Source organism: Schistocerca cancellata, chromosome 6, assembly GCF_023864275.1.
Source record: "Schistocerca cancellata isolate TAMUIC-IGC-003103 chromosome 6, iqSchCanc2.1, whole genome shotgun sequence".
NCBI lineage: Eukaryota > Metazoa > Arthropoda > Insecta > Orthoptera > Acrididae > Schistocerca > Schistocerca cancellata.
In genome coordinates this window covers 360,223,908-360,246,865 of record NC_064631.1, presented here as the reverse complement: position 1 = coordinate 360,246,865, position 22,958 = coordinate 360,223,908, and the positions used below count along the sequence as shown (strand labels likewise).

General features: G+C 37.1%; 1 protein-coding gene across 9 annotated transcripts in view; it reads right to left on the bottom strand.

Annotated features, from left to right (window-relative positions):
- LOC126088127 (FK506-binding protein 5) overlaps positions 1-22,958 on the bottom strand; it is a 184,785-nt gene that overhangs the window by 65,969 nt on the left and 95,858 nt on the right. The gene's annotated exons all lie outside the window — the stretch shown is intronic.

The window sequence follows — 22,958 nt, the reverse complement described above, 5'->3', positions numbered from 1 at the left end:
ACCTAGTACATCTTTGGTTTTGTGTCTTCCTTGTCATCTAGGTGTCTACACCCCCTCTCCTCTTCTGTCCAAGCTCAACCCCCCTTCCCCCCCCCCCCCCCTCTCTCTCTCTCTCTCTCTCTCAGCAAAGAGCTGGTGAATGTTCTCAATTACAATCCATCAATATTTTGAGAGAGTACAGTGAGGGGGAGGAGAGATCAGCAGTCACAGTCACAACTACATATCATTAGCTCATATATATATATATATATATATATATATATATATATATATATATATATATAGTTATAATAGAAGGAAACATTCCACGAAGGAAAAATATATCTAAAAACAAAGATGATGTGACTTACCAAATGAAAGTGCTGGCAGGTCGACAGACACACAAACGAACACAAACATACACACAAAATTCAAGCTTTCGCAACAAACTGTTGCCTCATCAGGAAAGAGGGAAGGAGAGGGAAAGACGAAAGGATGTGGGTTTTAAGGGAGAGGGTAAGGAGTCATTCCAGTCCCGGGAGCGGAAAGACTTACCTTAGGGGGAAAAAAGGACGGGTCCACACTCGCACACACACACATATCCATCCACACATATACAGACCCGTCCTTTTTTCCCCCTAAGATAAGTCTTTCCGCTCCCGGGATTGGAATGACTCCTTACCCTCTCCCTTAAAACCCAAATCCTTTCGTCTTTCCCTCTCCTTCCCTCTTTCCTGACGAGGCAACCGTTGGTTGCAAAAGCTAGAATTTTGTGTGTATGTTTGTGTTTATTTGCGTGTGTATCGACGTGCCAGTCAAATCATCTAAAAACAAAGATGATTTGACTTACCAAACAAAACTGAATTATTCCATCTAACTAGACCAAGTGGGGGATAATTGATCCCCCTATTGGTTATTGGGCATACAGTTGGAATTAAATGTCTAATGGATTACCAAAAAGTCACATATGCCTCAGTTCACTTAACAAACATCAAATAATCTCTCGAACCAGGGAGAAGAAAGAAGCAATGGGAAACAAGCAGACAACATTGCTCTCATTAAACTAACTACTGGAAGTAATTGAATGGGATAGATAAAAAATCTCCTCACCAAGTGGCAGCAGAACACACATATAAAAGCAAGTTATAATTAGGCAAGCTTTCTAAGCTTGGGAAAGTCACCATTTCCTTCTCATCCCTTGTGGTAAGTCTCCCCTGACCCATGGTTCGGGGTAAACTTTCCCAAAAGCTTCCCCTTTTCCTGGACCTCTCGAGTCCTTTTCCTTCATCCCTCTTCCTTCCCCTTCAACCCTTCTGCCTGAAGAAGGTGTCAGTGGCTCTGCAAGATTGCCTAATTATAACCTTCTTTTATGTGTGTGTGTATGTGTGTGTGTGTGTGTGTGTGTGTGTGTGTTCTGCCGCTGCTTGTTGAGTAGATTTTTGATCTATCCAATTACATTATTTTGTCAAAAATTGATTGTTTTTGTTGTTATACCTACTGGAAGTGATGGCTGCATATGTTATAATTTTTTACAAGCATTAATTTATTAGTTATTGCTCCAGTTGCTAACTGGAGCCCAGTCAAACTGTCAACATGATCATGTTCAAATAACAGTGGAATAGTGAAATACCTCACTAGTACACAGTAGAAAACTAATTTTCACTCATATGTTGTGAGGAAGTTAGAATTCTGAAGAGCTGATGGATGTTAGTGAGATAGTATTTTGACTTTGCATGGCTCAATCAACTATGAGGCACACATAGTTTTTCATTTAAATGGATGCTTTTGGTCTGGATCTAAATTAAAGAACTGGTCTTCTTATATCATAATACTTACTTCCTCATCTACATCTACATCTACTTCCACACTAATCATTTATTTACATATTTGAAAATACAACTAATGTTACTTGATTCAGAAAGATAGAATTTTAAATGATGAATTAAAGAGTGAATGCTACTAAAATTGAAAGTATTCATTCTGAATGTAATAATTTCATAAACTGATAGTTGCTTTGTGCAGCTAATTTCACTGTCTGGACAAATAACAAATCAGAATACATCCAATGATTTATTGATATATGCATGAGAGATTTGCTCATTGCATACTGTAGTTATTGGTTCATAACTACTTTTTTCCTAGCTGTCAGATAGCAAAAGGAGAGAGAAGATCTAATTTATCAGAATGTTTCAACTGTGGACGGCAGCAGAAATTGGGTGTACATTGAAATGAAAGCACAGTGCATTCTCATTTGTTATGAAATCCAATTATTTCTGGCACCTGCCTTATACTAATGAAGCAAACTGGGATGCAACTCTTACAGTTACTTTTTATTGTCAGTTGTGTACACAGGTATAGCCATTTCATCTGAGAATATTTCTGGAATACAGAATCTGCCAGAAAAGTGTATACATTCTTTGTCAGGCTCTATCAAGATATCAATATTGTCATTCGATTTTAGTTATGAGTGCATTGTAATATGGTCTTTGGCTCAACAGATGTTAGTTCTTTCATCTTGGTATTGAGAAAACAAGATGGCTGGAGCACGCTTGACATTCGAGCAATGAAAATGTATTGTCAAGTGGTTTTTCAAGTTGAAGTGCAACATCAGTGGAGGTGGGGTTTTGAACCAGAACCACCAACCCACCTAAGGACTAAACACACCACTGACAAGTTTGAATTGCATGGAATGATTTGTGATAATCACAAAGGAAGGCCAGGAAGACAGCGTACAGCTACAAGTACTGCTTCATCAGCTCTCGTGTTGGAAACATTTGTTAATTCTCCACAGAAGTCTGCTATGCAATGTGCATGTGCAGAGGGGGTTAGCAATACAAGTGTACGAAGAATTCTCAAAGCTGCAAAGTGGAAAGTTTGCATTCCACAATTACTGCATGTGATTAATGACGATGATCCTGATCGCCAAATGCAATTTTGCGAATGGTACCAGCAAATAGTAACTGATAATGAACAATTTGTGATGAAGGTAGTGTGGAGTGATGAGACACAATTTAAACTTAATGGAACCGTGAATCGGCATAAAAGTGTGTACTTGGCACCGGAAAATCCGCATGTTTATGCGGATAAAATGGTCAATCTTTCGGGGGTTCATGTGTAGTGTGGACTATCATCTAGGCTCTAGGGGCTTAGTAGGACCCTTTTTCTTTGATGCTAGTGTCACTGGAGAAGTGTACTGAAAATGTTACGCACATCAATTTTGCCACGTATATGTGTGCTTTATGGGGCTGATGGACAGGTCTTCTACCAACAGGTTGGGGTGCCACCACACTACCACCTAGAAGTACGAGCTTTTCTGGATGACAATTTTCCAGGGCATTGGATTGGACAAAGACGGTCAATTGAGTTCCCTCCACGGTCGCCAGATCTAACACCTATAGACTTTTACTTGGGAATTGTGAAAGATAACGTCTATTGACATAAGCCATGCACACTGGAGGAACTTCGCCAGGAGATTACAGTGACATGTGCCGCAATCTCCACTGTAACATTTAATGACATAGTTGTGTTGACCGCTCGTCGTTCTGTTACATGTATAGCTGCCAACGGTGAACATTTTTAGCATTTAAAGTAACCATGTGCTAAACTGAAGGTTGTACAACATGTGTGATAAATTATTAAATGTAAAATAAACACATAAGTAACACTTTTCATTCCTTAAAGTGTGTATACATTTTTCTGTCAGACACTATATATTTGTTCTCGCAATTTGTTACTGATTTCTAATTTGGCTGAGGCAATTATGAAAAGCTCACAGGAAATTTTGTAACATTTCTCAGATGATACACTTTTGACTAATCCTGCAATCCCACACACTTCTGATGACATACACTGGCTACCATATGTAAGTTCCGGTAGTTTTCTCTTTAAACTTTGGCTGTTCTTTATTGTCTAATATACAATGTCTCATTACAGATCATCATAAACATTTGTGAACTGAATTTAGTTCAGTAAATTCTTTAGAATGTCTGTTATTATTTACTCGTATTTATCTTCTTTTATTATGAACTAATATGTTTTCTCTAAAACTTTGTTCAGTTCTGTCTCGTGTGGTCTCCAAATGAATGTTCCTTACACTGTCATTTCCCAAATTTAATTCAATGGCTTCATCATCCAGGTTTACAATCAGAGAATTAGTCCTCTTTGACTCAGTATCTAATTATTCAACAGCTTACAAATCGGGGGTCTGGACCCAAGTCCAGGACACCTTATCTTCATTCCTCCACAATCTCAACACCTTCTGTCCCTTCCACTTCACCTGGTCCTCCTCCACCCTTTGTGCAACCTTCCTAGATGTCAGTCTACTCCTCTCAGGTGGCTCCATCCACACCTCAGCTCCACCCACATCAAACACATCAATCACCAACAGTTCCCGCACTTTGACAGCCACCACCCCTTCCACACCAAAAAATCCCTTCCATACAGCCTGAACATCTGTGGCAGATGCATCTGCAGTGATGAGAATTCCCTCCCCTGATCCACAGCCACAGGGATCATACCTTGTGGAATACACAGATGCAAGACCTACTCCAGTCTCGTCACAGGCTTATGCTGCCCCATCAGAGACCCGGCCACCTATGAAGGCAGCCATGTTATATATCAGCTCTGCTGCAACCACTGTCCAACAATTTACATTGGTATGACAACCAACCAGTGTCGACTAGGATGAACGGCCACCATCAAAGCGTTGCCAAAAACAAGGTGGAGCACCCAGTGGAACAACATGCAGCAGAGCGCAACATGTACAATTTCAATGGCTACTTCACAACCTGGACAATCTGGATCCTCCCACCACCAGCTTCTCTGAGATGCAGATGGGAGCTATCCTTACAGCATGTCCTTCACTCCTGTAATCTCCATGCCCTAAACCCAAGGTAACTCACTGTCCCCCCACCCAATTTTGTGTGTGCGTGTGTACACGGATCATCCCCTGCCAAAGTAACCGCATCCAATTTATGTCAGCTAGTTGTGTGTTGCTACATCTTGCCCTAGCCAGTGAATTCAAGCCGTCTGCCACCTGCCCCCTCTACCTGCACCTCTAGCTAGCCCACAGATGGCTCCCCACTCTCCCGTGAGCCCTTAGATGCTTCTCCCCCCCCCCCCCCCCAACCCCATCCCTGCCTCTCTCCATTCCTCAACCCACCCCACCTTGCATCGTCCACCCCCACCTCACCCCAGTTCACTCAATGTGGGCCATGAAAGCGCTGGAAGTTAACTGAGCATAACGTAGGGAGACAGGTGTGTGCATGTGAGTGATGTGTGTGTGTGTGTGTGTGTGTGTGTGTGTGTGTGTGTGTGTGTGTGTGTGTGTGTAATTTTTTTTTCTTCACAATGACTTATGAGATTTTCGAGAGTATTGTGCCTAAAGTAGAAAATAGTAATTTAATAGACTTCGAAAATCAGGACAGGTCAAATGAAACAGAAAGAAACAAACAATTTGATTTAAAAAGTTTTCTTGTAAATTTCACGAAAGAAATCAATCAGTTGACGACAATAAGACTTTCTGGGATGAAAAAATTGATAACATTTTGTTGCAAGTCCAAGCAGTCAATACCCAAGTGGGTGATCTTTCGATCAGAGTTGGCAGGGTTGAGGAAAAAATTGAATCTGTGGAAGCAAAAGTAAATGAAATTGATGCCAAACTGAGCGATGAAATTAATACTGTAAAAAATGAGTTACTGGCAGATAGGGAAAGAAATTTAATTGATTTTAATGAGATAAAAGGGGAAATTAAAAATTTGGATGAGAACACAAAAGTTCTAGTAAAAAATGTAGAACAAAAAACTGACAATCGTTTGGTTACTCTAGGAAAAAAAGTAGAATGTAATGATTTAGAAAACAAAAAATCTGTCAAAGAACTCAGTGACAAAATTGAAAGTTTTGACATTGAATTTCAAAGCAAAAATCACAATGTCAACACATGCAATCTTGTATCTAATATTCCAGTGAAGCACTTTTCAGTAGATGGACCCTTACACCCCATTGATTTTATACAGTATTGTAAGGATTGTTTTTTACCACACTCGCCAGATGATATGAAAATTAAATTTGTGAAAAAATTCTTGGAAGGGGAAGCTTTGACTTGGGCAAACCAGATTGTAACTGTGGGGATGACCTTTTCAGAATTTAAATCAACATTTCTGGAAAATTTTTGGGACGATCTTAAACAAACTAGAATCAAAAGTGAATTTTTGAATGGGAAAAACTATAGAGAATCAGATGGGAGCATGAAACAATTTGCAAAAGTGAACTTCAAAAACTTATTCATTTAACAAAACCTTTGGATGACTTGATCAAAATTGATACCTTAAAGAGAAGATTGCCATCAGCAATGCAGTTGAGTTTAGTTCATTGTCTTGATAGTAATGCTGAGCAGTTTCTCAAATATATTGAAAAGTTGGATAAGGTAACAACAAGAACACACAGTGGGTTTACTCAGAAAGGTAGTGGTCAAAATTGGGGAAATGATAACTTTCAAAAAAGGGAACAAAACAATTATCATGGTGTCAGTCAAAATTCAGAGGGATATAACAATTTTCAAAAGAAGGACCATAATTTTCATCCAAAACAAGAACAACATTTTCGCAGAAATAATCAACAAAATAGAGAACACTTTAGGGATGAAAATCACTGAAATTTTGCTAGAGATCAGTACAGCAGAAACTACCAACAACCAGGTAATGTTTGGCATAGGAATGGGAACAGAAATGTTGATCAGAGACATTGGCAGAACCACAATCAGCTGTTCAAACAGGAACCAGTTGTAATTCAGGAAATAAAAAATGAGTAGACGCCCCCTTGAAGGTCCGCAAGGTTGAGGCAGAAGGTGAGCTTGATGAAAGGACCAATGGATGTGACTATCATAAACTCAAACATGACAGTTCCAAACCTAAGCTATCACATGAGGTTATTAGTTGTTGCTTATTGAAGAAATTTCAAGAGGAAAATAATGATGATATTGATAAAGATAAAATTTTCAGTACACAAGAACATACAGTAGATAAAAGTAATTGTGATTCATTTAATTTGACAGAGTTTTACACTTGGGCAGAAAAGAACAACACTTTGTCAAATGATGTAATTTGTAGTAGTTCAGAGGCATGTGTGAATGAAAGAGAGAATGCATGCTGTGAGAATGAATGTATTGGTGAAAGGGATCTGGTAACTTTAGAAAAGGGAAATAATATTTTGGGGGATAATTTGAATGTGTATGAGCTGAATATGTATAATGATAATGATGTTGATGATAAAGTTGATAATTATGGTAATGGTATTGATGATAATGTTGAGGAAAGGTGTTACATTAGTTTAAATATGGAGTTGAGTATACACATGGTTGAAAATGGATTAAATAGTGAGAATATTATAGATATTCCCAGGGATGTTACCAGGATGAATAAGGCTCACAAGCAGGGTGTATGTGAAAGTGTGAATTTTGATGTTGTTGGTAAAGAATCTGACTACACAAATAATGATGACACATGTATAACTTCTAGCCTAAGTAAAACTTTTACAGATACTAATGACACAAACACATTTCTTATAAATCTATGGCTGAACAGTGAAACTATTTCTTTTGACACGAACTTTAGAAAGATGCTTATTAATGTATGTGAAACTATATGTCCTGAGTGGAGGAAAAAGATGAGATATTTTATTTTTGAAAAGCTGAAGGATAAGTACTTCAATAGTATACAATGTGATTTTGATAAAAATTCTTGGCTATTTGAGATAATAGAGAGTACTAATGACAATTTTGTATCTTTTGCAAATTTTATAACTGTGACAAATAATACATATAATGGTATACCATATGATTCTGATAAGTATAGGTTTGGGGAAATTGAAAGTGATTTATTACATGAGGATACAAGTTCTGAGAAAAGTGATCAATTTTGCAGTCCTTATATAAAAGTTCAAATTGGGTCATGGATTGGCAAATGTTTAATTGATACAGGAAGTGAGATCTTGGGAATATCTGAAAGGTTAAGCAAGAAACTGAAAGTGGGTAAAGATTATGTTGAAATGCCAGTTGTTGGAGTAAAGATAAATGGTGCTACTGGGAAGAGCAGTAAATTGGTAAAAAGCCAGGCTTTAGTGACACTTTTAATTGAAGCCAAGTTGTTCACACATGGATGTTTTGTAATTCAGGAATTTAATGAGGATTTTCTTTTGGGTATGAATTGGATAGTGAAAGTAAATATAGCATTTGATTGGGTTGGAAGAAAACTTTTGATAGAAACTAGTGAAAGGGAATACATTCAGACAAATTTTGTGAACATACTTGGTGATCAGAATAATGGAAATTTTGACAGTATCAATTTACTAAAAGAAAATAGCTTGGAGAATATTGAAATTCATAGATTTGATACTGATGAAGTTGAATTTGGGAATTTAGTAAACTTGAAAATTTCAGAAACACAAAATTTATCTGGGGAGCAAAAACAACAGTTAGAAAATCTGCTGTGGGAATACAGTGATGTTTTCAGTGACATACCTGGTAGGGTAAAGGGTTATCTGTGTGAGCTTCAGGTAAAACCTCATGAACCATTTTTCATAAAACCATACAGTATTGCAATATCAAAAAGACCTGCTGTTGAGAAAGAGCTGAAAAAGATAGAAGGGTGTAATATAATAGAAAGGAGTATCAGTGCATATAATAATGCTCTAGTAGTTGTTTTGAAAAAAGATGGTGGAGTAAGATTGGTTTTGGACTCTAGACACTTAAACAAAATTTTGTTCAGACAGACAGACCATCCCGAAAATATTGATGAGTTACTCTATAAATTTACAGATATAAAATATATGTCAAGTTTGGATCTAACTTCGGGTTTTCATCAGGTACCACTTTCGGTTAATTCTAGAAAATATACTGCTTTCTTATACAATGGTAAGAGTTACCAATATTGTGTTGTGCCATTTGAGTTAAATTCTTCTGTTTCTGAATTTATAAGAGCTTTGGATCATGTACTGGGGTAAGAACTTGCATCTAAACTGATAATTTATGTAGATGACATTTTGGTTACAGGGCAAAATTGGGAGGAACATTTTTCAATTTTGAAGTCAGTTTGTGAAAAACTTAGAAAAGAGGGGATGACATTGAAATTAGAGAAATGTAAATTTGCAGTTTCTGAATTAAAATTTTTGGGTCATGTTGTCACAGACAAGCGAATTTTGGCAGATCCAGAAAAAATTAAAGCAATTTCTGAAATTCCTATTCCTAAGACTAAAAAACAATTAAAGTCATTCTTTGGGTTATGCGGTTATTACCGAAAACATATAAGTGATCAGAGTCTCAATGCACCATGTTTAAGTCAGTCACTTAATAAAAACACTGTTTGGGTTTGGGATAAAAGTTGTCAGGAAGAGTTTGATAAAATGAAGCAAGAGTTGAGAAAGCAACACTTATTACACAGACCTGATTTTAATTTACCATTTTGTTTGAACACTGATAGCAGTAATTATGGGCTTGTAGCAGAGTTATTTCAAGAAAGAGTAGAGAATGGAGTTAAGATACATTGTACCATAGCATTTGCAAGCAGAATGTTGCTCAAGCATGAGAAAAATTATACAGTCACAGAGAAGGAACTTTTGACAATTCATTGGGCTTTTACAAAATTTAGAATTTACCTTATTGGACATAAAACCATAGTATTTTCGGATCACAAAGCTTTGAGTTACTTACAAGAGTGCAAATTATACCACAGTAGATTGACCAGATGGGCAATGTTTCTGCAACAGTTTGACTTTGAAATCAAGCACATAAAAGGTTCTGAGAATGTAGTAGCTGATTCACTTTCAAGGTTACCAATTGGGGGAGAAAAGGAGATTTTTGAACAAGAGGAGGACAAGCAATTTAAAATTAGATACTTGAAAGAGGTGCAAAATGAGAAAACAATTAGAGCTATGTGTAACCAAGTTAGGAAAAATCGAAATTTAGATCAAAGTTGGAAATTAATCAAAGAATATTTAGGCAAGAAGGGGTATGAGAAACTTGATAAATTTTACAAATTACATAAGGGGATTTTATTTCGGAGAACAGATGTAAATTCTGATAATTGGAAACTGTGTTGGCCAGAGGCAGATGCTGAAAAGCTGATCATTTACATACATGAATGTTTTGGTCATTGTGGGATACAAAAGTGCATTCAAAAGATACAAGAAAACATTTATTTTTACAATATTGGAAAGAAGGTAAGAAAAGAATTGGCAACCTATGACAAATGTCAGAGAGTTAAAGTGAGTAATCAAAGACGTGGTGGAGAGATGCAAAACATTATTCCGGAAAAACCTTTAGCTCTTATCGCTGTGGACTTATATGGAATGCTACCAAAGAGTAAAGGTGGTCACTGTTACATATTTGTTATGGTAGATGTTTTTTTCAAAATTAATTACACTATATCCAGTGAAAAAAGCTACTAGCCATGAAATTATAATAAAAATTGAAAGAGATTATTTCACACAGGTGGGTAAACCAAAAGCTATATTATCAGATAATGGTTCACAGTTCACCTCTAAAATTTGGAAAAAGTTTATTGAAAGATCAAAATTGAAGCATATACTTATATCTGTTTATTGTCCATCCACCAATCCTGCAGAAAGATATATGAGGGAAATTGGGAGACTTTGCAGAACCTACTGTAGCCACAATAATCCAACCTGGTTTGAGCACATTCAAAATTTTTAAGATATTATGAATAGCCTACAACATAGTTCCACAGGATTTTCACCGCATGAGATTATGTTTAATATCAGACCTCCAAATCTTATATCAGAACTTATTGAATTTCCTAAATGTACACCTTTAACTATGCAAGAGAGAGAAGATATTGTCAGGGAAACTATGAGGAAACAAGGGGAAAAGAGGAATAAAAGACATAACAATAGGGTAAAATTGACCACTTTCAAAATTGGGGATCTTGTTCTGGTAAAATCTCATGAAAAATAAAAAATATTAACTTCAGAAATAAAAAAAAAATCTTTGATATCTATATTGGGCTTTTTGAAGTCATAGAAAATCCACACCCTAATTCTTATCGTTTGGTGTACCCTAAGTCAAAGAAATTATTTCGTCTCAGGAATGTTGTCACTTTGAAAATGTATAAACAGAAATCATAATTTCAAAAATTTAAATAACCTATTTTCATCTCAAACAAAAGTCCTCCACTGGAATACGCTTGTTAGAACAAAACTACCTGTACAACCAAGTATGTATATTTGCATGTATAAATTAATAATTTGAAGTCACATGTTAATTGAAACTGATGAAAAAACACTGTTGTAACAAAAAATGAGAGAAAGATTTATTTTTACTTTCTTTTTACAAAAAAAATCTCCATTGTGAGCATTTCTGAATTTTTCTATTTTTGGAAGCTAAGTCTTCCCTGTGGGTGAAGGCATGCATGTGAGGACATGCATGCAAAGGTATAAGTTTCAATACCAATTTTAGATAAAGCCTCATGATATATGAGCAATTTATTGTTCTTTATACTAATGTTGTGGGGAGCGAAAGTACTCTTCACAAGAATGTGGCTTGTAGTAATATTGTAGTAGAGAGGCAAGTGTACATAAATAATTGTAAAAAATTTAGATAATACTGATGTATCTTTAGCTGTACTAAAAGGAAGAAAAGCATAAGAAAAAATATATATATAAAATTCAAAAAGAAAATCATAAGCAAAAAAATATACAAAATAAAAAAAACATGAGTAAAAAAATATATAAAATTCAAAAAGAAAATCATAAGTAAAAAAATGTATACAAAATAAAAAAAACACGGAGTAAAAAAATATAAAATTAAAAAAAATGAGAAGTAAAAATATATAAAGGGCAAATATATATAAAAAAACACTACACTATATAAGTCCAGTATCATTTTTTATTGTACAATATGTAAGCAAAATGAAATTAACATTAATATGGGGAACAAAAAATTTAATTATGAGAACCAGTTGGCACAGTGTGACCAAAGAAGTGGTTGTAGACATCTTATTCTAGCAAATGAGTTTTACCTTACTATTATTTTCAATCTGTATGCTGTATTTTAGAATATTTCTCATGTATGTTTTATGCCATGTATATTTGACATGTTAAATAATTTCTTTACTTGAATTTTTTGTGTATGAGATTGATGGGGAAGGATCATTGCAACAACAGCCAGTAACAAGTCCACAGATTCAAAGAGTCCAAATTTGGAAGAGGTTATCAGACTTCATCATTAATGTACTAATTGTGTAATACAGATCCATTACTGAGTGTGGTCGGGATTTTGTTGTATATGTTCATAACAACAAAAGCCCTGGGGAGCAGTTGTAATGGATCTGGGAGATGTGTTATTTTCTTCTGGATTTGTCGATACCAAATTGTAAATGTTTTCTTATATTTTTGTCAGAATTTTTTAAAATTGTAATTTGCCTTATTTTATGCTAAGTTACTTATATTTTTGAGAGTGACAGCATATTGATTACTATTAGTAGATGTGACGAAGAATATCAAAGAGACTGATTACAAGTGGAAGCTTGTGTGTTGTGTAAAATGTCTCTGACGCTGGAGTCGTCTTTGACTGTAGTCAGTTGGCAGTGAACACTTGGTGTGTGTTGACGGTAGAACAATGTGCAGGTCGCTGTTATACAAAACTGCATTGTGGAATCATACTTCCACTAGACGACTGAAGCCAAGACAAATATCGTCTTGTAAACATTACTTGGAAAAGGTACTGTCACGAAATATGCCAAATTTAAGTAAATAAAAATAGTGAGCATATTTCAAATGGCACCTGGACAGAGTTTATATCTAAGCTGAGTTGACATCTAACACGTCTTCTGACAGGGACAGGTCTGAAAACCTTGCTGGCCATGGGAGTAGCTCAAAATCCGGCACACAGTTCATAGAAACATGCTATGTGTGGGTGAATGTTGTCCTATTGAAAAACGGCACCACAATACTGTCATGTAAGAGGTAACACGTGAGGACTCGGAATGTCCATGATGTACAGTTGTGTGATCAGAGTTCCCTCAGTCATTACCAGCCATGACCTGAAGTCACACGCAATGACTTCCTCAGTCCTTACCAGCCATGACCCGAAATCATACACAATGACTTCCTACACTATGGTACCAGGAGTAACAGCACTGTGACTCTCCAAAGCACTGAAAAAAAATTGGATTTCTCTCCAGGTCGCTGCCAAGTATGGAACCAAGTGCTTCATCACTGCACACAAAGTGATGCCACTCATCAGCAATCCATGCTTCCTGGTCATGGCACCAATCCACAAGCAGCTGTTTGTGTTGTGGTGTTAACAGCAGCCTATGCATGGGATGGTAATTCCCGACTCCTTCTGCTGCTAGTCTCTGACTAATGGTGTGGAATGACACAGAATGTTATGTTTTTGGATTGGCAGGTGGAGATGTGAAGGGGTCATGACTTGTTTGGTGTGCAATACAGTGAACCTCCCTTGTGCTGGTCGGAAATAGTCAAATGGAACCTAGACGTCAGGTGTGCCTGTACTCATGTTGACTTGAAGTTCAACGCTGAGTCACTGTCACATCCGAATGCCCAAAAAATCCTGATATCACACGATTCGACCAGCCGGGCAAATGCAGACCCACAATGAAGCCCTTTCAAACCTTGTCAGGTGCTAATATAGTTGTTTCAGTTAAGTATGTGGCACCTCCATGTCCTTCACAGAGATCACTCAGCATCTGAGACTGTTTTACACCCTTCATATACCTTAACAGATAACAACACTAATGCACTTTGGAGGCTGTCATACCAATCACATAGAATTGCAACTCTTATACTCTAAATAACCCACCAATGGTGAGTATGTGTACAAAATGACATTGACATCTGACCTTGTCTTCTGGCTACTTCATTTTTTTGTCAGGCAGTGTATAACAGAAACATATGCCACGAGTACAGATGGAATCACACATGGAGAAGAAAACTGACTGGGCAGAGGAAGAGTGAAAAATAATACAGTAAAGTTAGCAGATCTGATAGAAGGAAGAAAACTGCAATAGTTAGGAATGGGAAAATCATGGATAGTGGTGACAATGTGACAGAAGGAAAACAGCTGGGATATCTGAAAGGGAGGTTATGCCAATGACAAAACTTAAATCTTCTCTTGAATGCAGAGTGGTTCCTGGATAATATGCAGATAAACGGACAGTTTGTTTTACATCATAATGTTTATCACAAATTTATTTATGGACCTAGCTGAATAATTATAGCATTGTTCCAGTTTTGGACAATTGGTTTTCTTTGCAAATATTCAGTGAAAATAATTTTGCAAGTTCCTTTTGTATCACTTTGTCTCCAGCATTAACCATTTTTATTGAAACACAAGTATTCTCCCTATCTTCATACTTTCCATGGTTATATACACATTTGGCATTGCTACTGAAATTTTATTATTTTTCCCTATCAACTATGTGTGATTCCAATTCATTTTTTGAACTAAGCAGAAACTTATAGGATGCTTAGAAAGATTTTACTTATTTTTACTGAAATTTCCTCATTTAAGAGATTGTTTTCACAACATAACAATATCTCTGAAAATTTAATGTATCAGCTTGCAAGTATTCAACAGTGTCTCTTCAGTGTTCCTCCATGTACTGTGGTCTTGAATAGCCTCTTCTTGTGCACAGAGTCTTCTTATTACCAACTGTGGATTTTGGAGTCAAATAGTCATGGGTTGTTCTGCTCACTTCTTCAGTTTCCCATTCGATTATAGGTTTTGGTATTCTTGTTTCCTCCATTTTTCTTGCATGTCCGTACCACTACAATTTCCTTTTATCCAACACATCACATATTCCTCTTTCCACTTCCAATTTCTTTAACACTTCAAAGTACCTTAATTGTTTTTTCTTGATATTCATTCTGATCTCAAAAAAATCATCTCTAATACTTTCAGCTTATTAACAGGCTTCTGATTAATTGTTCAGGTCTTTACTCCACACAAGACTCAATAATACTGACTTGAATCAGATTTTTTTGGTTCTGATCATCACATTCCTGCTTCATAACAATTAGTTGAGGATCCCAACGACCTTCTGTCCATTACTAATTCTTTTATTTATTTCAATATCTGGTCATCCCCCTTTTTCTAAAATAGTTCTCAGGTAGCAAAACATTTTTTTTTATTTTTCTCTGTAGTTTTCAAAAATTAATCATAATGTCAAAACATGGTCTATACATACCCTATCAGCTGTGAAACCACATTGTTCTTATTGGGTTCTAAAATTAGCTTCCATTTTGTTTTTTATTACTTCCATAAAAATTTTCATTAATGAGTATGTCAGACAAATTTCTTGATGATTTGAGCAAATTTTGTGATCCTCTTTCTTAAATATGGTAGTAATACAACATAGCAACACAGGTTCATTGGTTAATTTAGGTCTTACATCATCATGTTTTCCTTTTCTTTCCATTTTTTAAAATAATCATCTCATTAGTATCACAACTTTGCCATCACCATATTTCAAAATCTCCACACTGACACCATCTGATTCACATGATCTGCTGTGTTTTTTTCTGCATATTAGTTTAAGCATTTTGTTTTCTTGCTCTGAATATTCTTCTCTATTGTTATTTAATAATGTTCTGACTTATTCTTCCCAGTTTTTGGTATCATTAGTTGGAAATTTGCTTAGAAATTGCCTATTCACAGAGCCCTGTAAATTCTGACCATTCTTCTTATGCGCCCCCAATATGTAGCAAACTATTTGTACTAGCACATTGTTTTTCCCACGTTTCATTCTTTGTTAGTCCGCCCCCGGTAGCTGAATGGTTAGCATGACGGGTTCAATTCCCAGCTGGGTCGGGGAATTTTCTCCACCCATGGACTGGGTGTTGTGCTGTCCTCATCATCATCCTATCATCCTCATCGACTGCAGGTTGCCAAAGTGGTGTCATATTGAAAGACTGGCACCCGGCAAATGGTCTGCCCAAAGGGGGGCCTAGCCGTATGATTAAAAAAAAAATTCTCAGTTATACTTATTTTTTCACCAGTTCCTTATTTCTTTTCTTTTTAGATTAATCTTATTTCTGCCACGTTATCATTTAATGCTAGATTGAATGTATTTCTTTCTTTTTTCATTGCTATCTGTATCTCCTTTCCTATTACAAATGTCCTTAGTGAGGTGGTACATTGTTTTCATCTTGTTTTAATAGCTTCTTTCTCCAAAATGTGTTGTTCAATTACATTTCCTACATACTTAAACTTTTTAGTTCTCTCAATTTAGCCATATTTAGTTTTCATTATCTTTGGGGGTTTCCTTAAAATCTGTCATGAAATTGGTTTTATTAAAGGAGATTTGTAAACCTACTTTTTCAGCTTCCTCTTTCAACAATTCTGTCTGTCTAGTGACTGTTTCCATCGAGTGTGAAAAAACAGCAAAGTCATTTGCAAATGCTAGACAGTATATTTGCAAGTTCAGGGGTGGAAACCAAATCTAAGACTAAAATTACTGACCATTTTGATTACAAATTAGTGTTATGGACATGAAAAAAATGGACTGAATGCTGACTCAAATTTCTCATTAGGAAAGAAAGGTCACAAGCATTTCTTTTAATCTGGCTTCCAATATCCTCATAGCAAGCCAACTCAAATACATTTATTGTTTTAATTCTAATCAACATACAAAATATTACAAAACTACTTATAAGAATAACAAAAAGTAACCGGGAAAATCATTGAACTTTACACTGAGGTGACAGAAGTCATGGGATAGCGATATGAACATACACAGACGGCATTAGTAAAGTGTACACAAGGTATAAAAGGATAGTGTGTTGATGGAGTTGTCATTTGTGCTTAGTCGATTCATGTGAAAAGGTTTCACACTTGATTATGGCCACACAACAGGAATTAACAGACTTTGAACACCGAATAGTAGCTGGAGCTAGATGCATGGGACATTCCATTTTGAAATTATTAGGGAATTCAATATTTCAAGATCCACAGTGTCATGAATGTGCTGACAATACTAAATTTCGGGCATTACTTCTCACCACAGACAACGCAGTGGGCAGTGGCATTCAATTAACAACCGAGAGCAGCAGCGTTTTGTGTAGAGTTCTCAGTGCTAACAGACAAGCAACACTGGGTGAGATAACCACAAAAATCAATTTGGGATGTAGGATGACTGCATCTGTTAGAACAATGTGGCGAAATTTGGCGTAATGGGCTATGTCAGCAGACGACAGACACCAGTGCCTTTGCTAACAGCACAACATTATCTGCAGTGCCTTTCCTGGGCTTGTGACCATATTGGTTGGACCCTTGATGATTGGAAAACCATGGCCTGATCAGATGAGTGCCAATTTCAGTTGGTAAGAGCTGATGGTAGGTTTTGAGTGTGGCACAGACCCCATGAAGGTTGTTAACAAGGCACTGTGCAAGCTGGTGGTGGCTTCATAACAGTGTGGGCTGTCTGTGTTTACATCGAATGGACTGGGTCCTCTGCTCCAACAGAACTGATCATTGACTAGAAATGGTTATGTTCAGCTACTTGGAGACCTTTTGCAAGCCATTCATGGACTTCATGTTCTCAAAATATGATGGAATTTTTACAGATGACAATGTGCTGTGTCACCAGGCCACAATTGTTCATTATTGGTTTCAAGAATTGGATATTCGAGCAAAGCATTTGGCCATCCAGATTGCCTGACATGAATGCCATCCAACATTTACAGGGCATACTTGAGAGGTCAATTCATGAATAATCCTGCACCAGTAACACTTTTGCAGTTGTGGGTGGCTTTAGAGGTAACACAGCATAATATTTATGTAGGGGACTTCTGACAACTTGTTGAGTCCATGCCATGACAAGCTGCTGTTCTACATTGGCCATATGGAGGTGTGGAAAGTCATCCATCCCCATCCTTTTTTTCAGGCTTACTTTATTTTTGCTTCTCGGAAAAAATGTTGTTTATTGTTTTGCTTATCAACTGCTTTCTCTTGTCCATCTTTAATTTTCTGTACTTCTTGATCCCTATCTTTCTATGCACTCTACAACACTGCTTGGGCCACACTACTTCCCAACAAGCCCTTTCTGTTTATTGCTTCTTTTAAAAAGTTGTTTGCATCAACCAGAAATCTGTCAATCTTTTCTCTTTTTCTTCCCATCGCATTTCATTTTTCTCACTATCTGTTCACCGTATTCAATATTTATTGTTTCCTTTTAAAACAAACTCTTCAAACTTGCTTGCAACATTTTTTTCTTTTTATGTTCTTCTTGGTTCCTCAGCCACTCTCTTCTCATCTTCACGGTACTGTTTATATCTGACACGATCTGTGGACACCAATTGAAGAAGTTCCTGAGTGATAATTACAAACTGAGCCTTCCCATCAAACACATTTACCACAGCATCTCTTCTAGTCAAATGAGAATCCACTGCTGCTTCACAAATATCTGCACTGTCTTCATTCATCATCCCCCTGACAATGAGAATCCCCTTTCTACAACTGCACTACCATGCAAAAGTGCAAGTGCAGCCTTCATAATTTTCTTGAGAGGTATATGACTTCTCAAAAAACTCATTCCAGTAAACATCCACTGGGTTCTTGTCATTACCTGATTTTTTTTTCTTCTTACGTAAATAGCTTTCATTCGTCAACTATATCACCTTCACTGTATTCAACAGGAACTGCAGCTATATTTCACTCTGCTTTTATTTAATCATCCTTCATGCTCTTTGCAGGATGCAAATAACAAAAATACCACAACACAGGACTATCCAAAGATGACTTTTCCAAACTGTACTAGTGTGAAAATAGCATTTCCTAGGTTCCATAGAAATATAATACATTTCTTATGCACTTAGCTTCTTAAGACATTCACTTCCTCTAGTGTTGAACACTATGTTTTTCAATGTCAAGTAACGCTTATTACAAAATACCCCCAGAATCAATGGAGCAGCATTAACATAAAATCGATTCATGAGTGTTCTAACAAGGTTTGTGAGCTCATTATAGATTAGATGCATTAAAGGATCTATTTTCTCAAACAAACCAGTGAATCTTGAGCGTGTATGAGCAGTTTCGCATGCAAACATAATTTCTGCATTGATAGTCTTTTAATAGTTTAACAATATTCTTCTACTCCAAAGAACTTGTCAAGGTGCTTTTGTGCTAGGATATGAACTGAAGAAAGTATTTTTCAGCAGCTAACTGTTGTTCTAAAAGTCCCTCTAGGTGGAAGCCATCTAGAAGAAATAGGTCTCATAAAACAATGGCCCAGAAGTTTCATATCTGATAGTATTTTTTCAAAATCTTCCCAGTGAAATTTTTGGTCATCAAAAATTATAGAGAAACAACATCATGTCTGAAGTATTTTCATCAAAATCTTGTAATTCCTTGTGGAATGATTTTGGATTATGTGTATGTTAGATGTGTCATCATCAATCAAGTGTTTTCTTCCTAACAGGACCAGAGACCCATTAATAAGACGATTCACGATTTTTGTTAACATTGGGTCCATCATAACCCATCACCACGCATCCATTACAACCCATCACTGTAGCTTCAAATGAGAAAGCTGGACATCATCCAATGCACATTTAACTTGCAGTGTGAATGTGGCTTTACCAACGATGAAAATCTGTAAATGTCATAGCATATCAAAAGCATTTGTTTGGAATCATACCATTACAGTTTGAAGCTCATTCTCTGTAGGTGCATTCACAGTTTCATCAAAACAAAGAGACAAATCTGCTCCTCCAATTTCACCCACTAACTGCTTTTTAAAATATTGAGCTAATACATAAATACTAAATATCTTGCCATCAACCCTGAAAGAATAAACTTAAAAGGCACACTTCCAGGAAACATTGCCTCAAAAGTTTCTTCAACATCTTCAAAAACTGATTGAACACTAAAGTTCCCTCCAGTCATTTTCAAACACCAGATTAACTATGCCCTTGAAGTGGTTTGTCTAGCAGAATAATCATGAATTGAAGGTGTAGCTCCAAGAGATGAAATCATGCCATCATTGGTACATTCACAACGAGCTGAAAACAAATATAGCTGTGAAGAACTCAGTTTCACTTTACATTATTCTCTGTGCTTCCACATAGATGCATCCTGGTGTACAGAGCTAAGGCCAGTAGTAATTTTGGCGACTTCAAAAAGAATATGACTAAACTGACAGATATACTTAACTTAGGATTTTGGAGGAATTCAGAATTTTAGAAAAATGAGGGAAATCATAAAACAATCCATGACAGAAATCTTTGGGCCCTTTGAAATAAAGACAGGGATCAGGCAAGAAGACTGATTATCCCCAGTTCCCTTGAATATCGTCGTGGAGGAAATAATGAAAACTTATGGGGGAGATCTGAACTTGGGAGAATAAGTGGAATACACTTTGGGGAGAAAGGAAACACGTCGGAAATCTAATGTTTAGCTTTTACTAATGCCTTTGCTCTTTTAGGCAGAAACCAGTAGGATGTACAAAGAATGCAAGAGATCTTGCATAAAACTGCTGGAAAAGCAAGTCTCAAAATCCTATATGAAAAGACAATATAATGTAACTGGATGAATAAAAAATCCACTTGCCAAGTGGCAGCAGGAGAACACACATACAAAGGTATTTAGATGTGTAAACTTCTAGAGCCAATGGCTCCTTTTGGTAGGAAGTTGAAGGAGAGGGAAGAGGGGAAATGAAAATGACTGGTGAAGTTTAGGAATCACATAGAATTCAGAAAAGTCACCCAGAACGCCAAGCCAGGGAGACTTACCAGACAGAATGAGAAGGAAAGACTGATTATTGGGGACTGCACTGGGTAATACTGCATTGTATTTGACAGGGGGGAGGGGTAGGTAGGGAGCGGGGGGAATAGACAGGTCAGAAAATGAAAGATGTAGAAAACAAAGCGGTGAAGAAAAGAATAGTTACTGTGAAGAAATGCTGAGTCTGAAGAAATTAACATAAATTAAGGCCAGGTGGGTGGCAAGAACCAAGGCCCTGCTGTAACACCAGTTCCCACCTGTGGATTGGGAGTTCTGAGAATCTGGAGTCTGTGGGAAGAATCCAAATGGCAAGTGTCATGAAACAGGCACAGAGATCATGTCTGTCATGTCGCAGAGCATGCTCTGCTACAGGATATTGTGTGTTGCCAGTGTACACCCTATGCCTATGCCCAGTCATCCTGACAACTTGGTGGTAGCCATGCTGATGTAAAAGGCCAAACAGTGTTTATGTAACGGGTGGTATAAGGCGTGTCATTTCACAGATGACTCTCCCTTTGACAGTATATGTTTTGCCAAATACAGGACTGGTATAGGTGGCAGTAGTAGGGTGCATAGGGCAAGTCTTAAAGCAGGGATGTGCACCAGAGTAGGAGACATAGGGTAAGGGAGTGGGCACAGAAGGAGCAAAGGATCTGACAAGGATATTGCGAAGACTGGCAGCATGACACAAAGCTGTTCTAGGTGTGGTGGGCAAAATGTCAACAGAATGGACTTCATTTCAGAGCACGATTTTAGGAAGTCACAGCCTCAGGAATTACAGTTTACCTGGAAGAACCAGAATATTTCAGGAATTTCATAAAATCTCAGAGACTTCTGAGCTTTTAATTTAGCACTGAAATTCAATTTTAAGTGAGTTTTATAAATCACACCTTTTGAAATACTTAATAATCGAAAGCATGTTAACTATACAAATATTATTACAGATAAATTATCAGTGTTTAGAAACTGCAGTTAAACAACTGCTTATGGATACTATATATCAGCTGGCTGAGAGGAAAGAGAGGCTGTGCCCCCCCCATCTCTCTTCCTCCCATCCCAACCTGCTCACTATTAACTATCTTCCTCCCCAAACCTGGAATTTGCAAGGAGTTTTCTTTTAAGCTTGAGTAGCATCCCTGAGCCTTCTTGAAGTAGCTGATCAATACATTCAAGACCAGGATAATTCTACATGACAAATGACATGAGGTGTACTCCTAAGCGGTTTTTTGGAGGAATCAGCATATCAGGACACAATGTGATGCCCCGGGAAATCTGCTTTTGAACTGGGCTGGTGGGGTAATTACATCCAGCGAAGGCTTAAGTGGGAATGGTGGTGAATTGTGATAAAGAGTCTGCATCTGAACAAATATATTAGCCTCTAATGCCACGGCTGCATGGGAGAAATGTCCAGCATGGAAAGGATGGCAACTGTCAAAATGTAAATACTGTAGTTTGTTAGTATGCTTAATGTGATTAGAAGCGAGGGTGAAATCAATGTCAAGGAATGGCATGAGATTTGGATTACATGTGAAGGAAATTAGGTCTTCACCAAAGCAGCATGATTAAATGCAGATGTAGGCCTGAAAGTGAGACCCTTGGATAACAGATGTAATTCAGGATGAGACAGTACCTTAGATGAGAGATTGAGATCACTGTACTGTTGTGACTTGTTCTTGTGACCATAAGTTCTATTGGTCTGTGAGGCAGTGATGAAGGCTGGTTTGGAAGAGAGAAGTGGTGGTTGAGGGTGTGGCTGTTTAGGGAGCTGCAGAGGGATAGAAAGGGAAACACCACTGTTGAGGTAGCTTAGGAGAAGGCTTGATAGCTGCTTGAGGTGAAGTCTGTCTTGCTGATGCAGTTTGAAGTTGGCTTGGTGGATGCCATCATCCAAGGAAACATAAGGGGCAGTCAACAGCAGGATTTTGTAGAAGGAGAGAAGTTGGATGGAGTGGAAATTGACAGATAAGGCATATATGTCACATATTAGCTGCGTAAGTGCAAAAGACTGCTGTATTTGAAACTATAAAAGAGGCTTGTGTAGAATAGGATTAAATCCAGAAACAGCGACCTTCAGTGTTAGGCATTTGGGAGTAACTACCAGGGACAAGCAGCTTTCAAGAAACAGAATGTTGAACATTTGTTTTAATAGTGCAAAAGCATGTTTTCAAAAGGAACAAATGTAATATGTGATCTACATGAATATTCTGCAAATCACATTTAAGTGCCT